Raw genomic sequence first — 6733 nt, 5'->3', positions numbered from 1 at the left:
TGGTAGCAGACCCCCAGCACAGCACAGCTGCTCTACCAAAAGGTGGCCAGACTGTTTTTTCACCTGAGTCCTTGATGCTGTTTTTCCTCAGTGGGCGGGATATCCCAGCTGGGGTCTCCAGTCACCTCCTGCAGGTATGTTGCAGCAGGCAACAGGTTTCACCTCTCTGGAACAGAGCTCCCAGAGGGAGGGGCAGGCCCCCATCTTCACTGTTTCATAGCCTTCACTGTTGATACCTTCAGGTACTGAAAAATGCAAGGTGACTATGGTCTGGAGTACACTCCAGCATATTGCAGCAGCCCTATGGAAAACTGGCCAGACTGTTTGTTCTGTGGATCCCTGATCCCATATCTCCTCACTGGGTGTGTCTGCCAGGCCTGGGTCTGCAGCCACCAGCTGGGGCTATCGAGCCAATAGCAGCTCTGCAACTCCCTGGAACAGAGCTCCCAGTGAGAAGGGTGAGTTGTCATCTTTGCTCTCTCACAGCTCTTGCCATTGCTGTCTCCAGGCTCTGGAGAGTCTGCAGGGAACAGGGGGTGGTCCAGATCCCCAGCACAGAGCTACTACCTCACAGAAGAGTGGCCAGACTGTTCTCCATGCAGTTCCTGGTTGTCACCTCTCCTCATTGGCCAGGGCCAGCTGACCAGAGACTCTAGTACAGGCACCCTTCCCCTGCCTCATCACCTCAATCAGGCAGTCCAGCATTTCTCCAAGGAAGAAATCCCAGAGTCAACCCACAACCCATCCACCACTACCGTTGCAGTGGGACAGCCCCAGCAGCCCTCTGGCTGGGGAAGGAACAAATGGCCTAGTCACTACACTGGCACCTCCAGCACACCATAGCCACCATAGAAAGAGGAATTCAGCCCCTCTTCCCTGGGAATCCCCATCCTATTCTTCAGGAGGCAGGGCCCCCAGCCTGTGTCTGCAGAACAGTCACCCCACCCACGGCTGAGCATATCTACTGGTAGTTGCCTGGAGTTTCCCTGGGGAGAGGCTCCCAGAGCCATCCTACCTCTGCCACTGCCACAGCAGCAGTTTTATCCCTGTTGCCTTGAGTCTGGGGAAGAAACAAAGAGCCCGAAGCTCTTTGTTTATAAGCTTACAGCATGCCAGAGTCACCTGAACTTACAGCACGCTGCAGTTACCATGTGGGGAGGAGAAACGTCTCTGCTCCTGGTGAGATTTTCACCTTTTGTTTCCCAAAAAGTGAAACCCCGAGCTTAACACCAGCAGTGCAGCCACCCCACCCCTCTGGCTATACACTGTCATTAACATGGCTTCACATTTCTTGGAGGTGGAGAAACCAGGGGCAAAAGGAAGCCTGTCTACCGTTGCCTCTGCCGTGGTGCCACCCCAGCTACCTTGGGACTAATGACGCATCAAAGACCCCAAGTGCCTTATCCATACCTCCAACAAGCTGCAGTCAACCCAAGAGAGGAGGCCAGTCTGCCTCCCATTGGTCAACCACCCACCCCTGACGTCACCAGTCAGGGAACCACTGGCTTGGGCCCATAGCACAGACACCCCCATTCCAGGCAGATTGCACTGAGTGACTGCTGGCCTGCATCTCTGGGGTGGAGCCCCCAGGAGACAAGCAAAAGACTCTCAGTTACAACTACTACTAAGGTCCCTTCCTTCGATGCCTCCAAGTTGGGGAGTAAACATTAACCCTGACATAATACCAGAACTGTTGTGGGCAGCCTGGGAGTGCCAAGATACAAGCGACAGTCAGCACTCAAGTGGGAGAAGAGCCCACAATTTCATAGCATTGAGCAGGAGCATGGCTGCAACCATGAGGAAATATAGAGGAGCCACATGACTGAGCAAGAGCCTGACAACTGACCACCACACCTAAGAGTCACCTACTAGATCATGCCCAAAGCTTCAACACTAAAAAATCTCACTAACATACCCTCATTAAACCAAAGACAAATCAACTACAAATAAAGACCCTGCACAAAGCTGCAGCCCTGTGAAAACATCCAGAAAAGAAGTCTATTTATTGATTGAACTCAAGCTACACACCCATATGCAGAGATGAGAAAGAACCAATGCAAGAACTACAGTAACTCAAATAGACGGAGTTTCTTATGTCCTCCAAATAATCACACTAGTTCTCCAACAAGGGTTCTTAACCAAAATAAGTTAGCTACAATGACAGAAATATAACTCAGAATATGGATAGAAAGGAATTTCATTGAGATTCCTGAAAACAGTAAAACCTAAATCAAGGAAACTAAGAATCACAGTCAAAGGACACAGGAGGTGACAGACAAAATAGCCAGTATGAAAAACAACCTATGGACCTAACAGATCTGAGAAACACATTACATGAGTTTCACAATGCAATCACAAGTATTAACAGCAGAATAGACCAAGCTGAGGAAAGAATCTCAGGTCTTGAAGGCTGGCTCTCTGAAATAAGACAGACAGACAAAACCAAAGAAAATAAATGAAGAGCAATGAACAAAACCTCCAAGAAACAGGGGACTGTATAAAGAGGCCAAATCTAGGAATCACTTGCATCCTTAAGAGAGACAGGGAGAAAGCAAACAACTTGGAAAATATATTTCAGGATATCATCTATGAAAAGTTCCACAACCTTGATAGAGAGACCAAAAGTCAAATACCCTTGAAATCTACACCCATATTGGCAGTTTGTTCTCATTCCTAGTGTTGCACAATACATAGAGGAAGGAATAAGTTAGGAGGCCCCGGGGAGGCTGCGCAGGGTGGAGGAAAGGGACTCATCCTGACCCTTTTTCTTTCCCCATAGCTGTCCATTGCCCCAAGAGGACAGGTCCTGCCTGAAGCTGGGAGTATTTTTTCTCTCTAAGATCCAAAAGTTAGGGAAATGGCCTAATTCCAGTACCGGGGTCAGTTCTTTCTTGGGAAGAGCCTCTCTTTAGCTATGAAGACACATCTCCTGCAAGGAGGCCTACTTCTCATTAACAACAGCCTGCTCTCCACAGACTTGGCTGCTGTCTTGGTGCATTTTGACCAGTTGGTGGCTGTCTTTCCCTGTAAATGTTTAACAGTCTCCAAGTAAATGGAACCTGCCTTTTATTTCCTTTTTTGCTAAGTTACTGTTATGTCATTGTAACAGGGACATTGCCTCTTTTTCAGAAATATTCATCATAAGAAAGGAAGGAGAGCATTTTATAAAAGAGCTTCTGAAAAACCTAGAACTTTCACTGAACTTCTGCTTTCATTTGTGATTTTGTACTCTTAATGGGAAAGTGATGGATAAAACCCACAAGAGAACTGAAAACAGCAGTGTGAAGAGGCAGTGCAGGCTAATGATGAGTGAAGAAGAGAGCACAGTGCCGATTTCTAGAGGAATAGGAAGGAAACTAATGTCATATGGGAGTGAAAAATGTGATACGGAAAAGCAGGGAGGAAAGGGGAAAGTGTCGGCTTCCAGAATCAGCAAAGATGTATATTTTACTTACGTTTAGGAGATTACCTTCATATGGGAGTGTGCTCTGGAATTCTGAGAGCCAGGAAACGAATGTGCCAGGTGCCAGAATCAGTTAACCATCAACACATGTATTCTGCACTGCACTCTAGATGCTGCTGCTCTGTCAGGTATTTCTACAAGCCACCATTTCCTGACTGAATATAAATAGGACTTTGAAGTGAGGTGAGACAATTTTTCAGCCTCTCTAGAATTCATGACAGAATTCTGTTTTTTTAGGCTGCCTAAAAAAAAAATATGCAAGCAGAATGGAATTTCATTGTAAAATAATTTATTGTTATTTATACCCGATGTGTAAATTTTGTATTGGGATTTCCTTAATCATTATTAATCTCCTCTTTCCCTCAATTATACACAGCCATATCCTGCTCTCTTAAATTCCTTGGTTGTATTTTCACCTGATTTTGACCAACTTCCTTTATTTCTTTTCCTTTTTTTTTTTTTTTAATTTTGCTTTAAGTTCTGGGATATATGTGCAGAACGTGCAGATTTGTTCCATAGGTATATGTGTGCCATGGTGGTTTGCTGCACCTATCAACTCGTCACCTAGCTATTAGCACAATTTTTTTTTAAATCCAGTCTATCATTGATGGGCATTTGGGTTGGTTTCGTGTCTTTGCTACTGTAAACAGTGCTGCAATAAACATACATGTGCATGTATTTTTATAACAGAATGATTTATATTCCTTTGGGTATGTACTCAGCAATGGGATTGCTGGGTCAAATGGTATTTCTGATTCTAGATCCTTGATGAGTTGCCACACTGTCTTCCACAATGGTTTAACTAATTTACATTCCTACCAACAGTGTAAAAGCTTTCCTATTTTTCCACAGCTTCACCAGCATCTGTTATTTCCTGACTTTTTAGTAATTGCCATTCTGAGTGGCATGAGATGGTAGCTCATTGTGGTTTTGATTTGCATTTCTCTAATGATCAGTGATGTTGAGCTTTTTTCATGCTTATTGGCTACATAAAAGTCTTCTTTTGAGAAGTGTCTGTTCATGTCCTTTACCAAATTTTTGATGTTTTTTTTTTTATAAATTTGTTTAAGTTCTTTGTATATTCTGGATATTAGACCTTCGTCAGATGGGTAGACCACAAAAATTTTCTCCCATTCTGCAGGCTGCCTGTTTGCTCTGATGATTCATAGTTTCTTTTGCTGTGTAGAAGCTCTTTAATTAGATGCCATTTGTTAATTTTAGCTTTTGTTGCAGTTGGTTTTGGTGATTTCATCATAAAATCTTTGCCCATGCCTATGTCCTGAATGCTATTGCCTACGTTTTCTTCTAGGGTTTTTATGGTTTTGGGTTTTACGTTTAAGTGTTTAATCCATCCTGAGTTAATTTTTGTATAAGGTGTAAGGAAGGGGTCCAGTTTCAGTTTTATGCTTATGCCTCTCCAGTTTTCCCAGCACCATTTATTAAATAGGGAATCCTTTCCCCATTCCTAAAGTATTGAGAAAGAGAATCTCTTTTCCAGTTTCTGATTTTATTTTATGAAAGAAATGTGTTAGTTTTTACCGACATTTAACAGAGAATTAATCAAAATAATGATCAATTACTATTGTAAATAATTTTATATTTTATGCTTTAAAAATATAAAATATTAGATGTATTAATATGATTTACCAATGCATCAAATGTATGAAATTTATTCAGTGACATATATTTTCAAAAAGGAAACACTATACAGATAAAAGGTAATCCACATTTTTGGGGAGTGCAACCTTATTACTTCCCTCCATTGCAAAGGCAGATCTCTCACAATTTTCTGTATGTGTTATCTTGATTTTTCTTTTCGGATTCACTCTTCTACCTACCCTAGTATGGCTTCTGCTGATTAATTCTATCAATCCGTCAGTCAGCTCTCAGTCAGCTCTGCACTGCCATCTCTTTTCTTGCTGTAGTGCTCAGTTTTAATTCACATTTTTCGTAAGTCTATTGATTCTTTTTCCAAGCACATTTATTTTCTAAATACGCTTTTATCACCATTCCCTCTTGTCCTTCTGATATTAAGGTATTTCACCTCTGTTTTCTTTGTGTCTCTTCTGTTCCCCTACTTTAGTGGTGGAAGGTCCTCAGAATCCAGTTTAAGTCTTTTTTTCCCTCTCCTCTTGCTCCCCACATGGACAGCCATTCCATTTCATTTTTGGCCTTTCCATTGCCAGTTAGGAACTTCCAGATATGGTATTCCTTGAAAACTGCAAACTCATTTATCTGACTGGCAATGTACATTTTCAATTACATGTTGAAAGTCAGTTTACAGAGAATATCTCTGCTTTAACTTCCAGACATGTCTCAATCTACCTTCTGCTAAGAGGAATTCATTGCTTTTTCACTTCTTCATATTACAGCAGTTAGCATAACTGATATTAATTCAGCATTACTATTGTTTTTAGATTTATTTCTGGACAAAAATCAAAGATACAAAAGACCAGGAACTGTAGTTTTTATGTTCATGTTTGTATCCTGATGACAACATACAACCTGGTATAGAAAAATACATTTTTCTATAACTTGAATAAAATTATGATAGGTAACTTAATTAAATCATCTATTTTTAAGTCAGGTTGTACAGTCAGGCTTGGCATTTTATCTTAAAGAATAAAACAAACACAAGACATTTTGTATAGTAAAAATTTAATGAAAAAGGAAATTAATATATTGGCTAAATATGAAGAGCATATATTATTACATTAACCACAATGTAAAGGTACACATGATATTACATAAAAATAATTTAAATCTTAAAAATATGTAAATAATAAATATTTAAATAAACAGATGAACAGAGACATCAGCACGGTCTTCTGTAAAGGACTAGTGCCTGCACAGGCAAACACGATGCTTCTTTACACTACTGAAAACATTAGAAAATTTTGATTCAACTTGTGGTGGTTATAGGAGAAATGAGTCTTTGAAATGGAAGAACTCATGAAAGTGTGAGATGACATGTCCATCAATGAGGATCATTTCCATGTTGAACCAGTTTTCAATCCTTCTTCATTAATGTTTTTTGCAAGTTTGTTGAAAAAGAGAGGGATCTCATGATTTCTGCTCTGACAACCTCCCAGGCACAAGGGCTGTATTTCTTCTCCGTCAGATAGAGAGTGATTCTTTGGAAGTATTTCTTCACAGCCAGGATGGAGTCCTCATTCATCAAGGGAGCCTCTTCCATCACAGGCTCTGCTATCACACAGGCTTTCAGGTCATTCAGTTGCTGGTAAAGTTCGGTGGAAAATTTTTCTAGGA

This window comes from Piliocolobus tephrosceles, chromosome 14 (genome assembly GCF_002776525.5).
Source record: "Piliocolobus tephrosceles isolate RC106 chromosome 14, ASM277652v3, whole genome shotgun sequence".
NCBI lineage: Eukaryota > Metazoa > Chordata > Mammalia > Primates > Cercopithecidae > Piliocolobus > Piliocolobus tephrosceles.
This window is presented reverse-complemented; position numbering follows the sequence as displayed.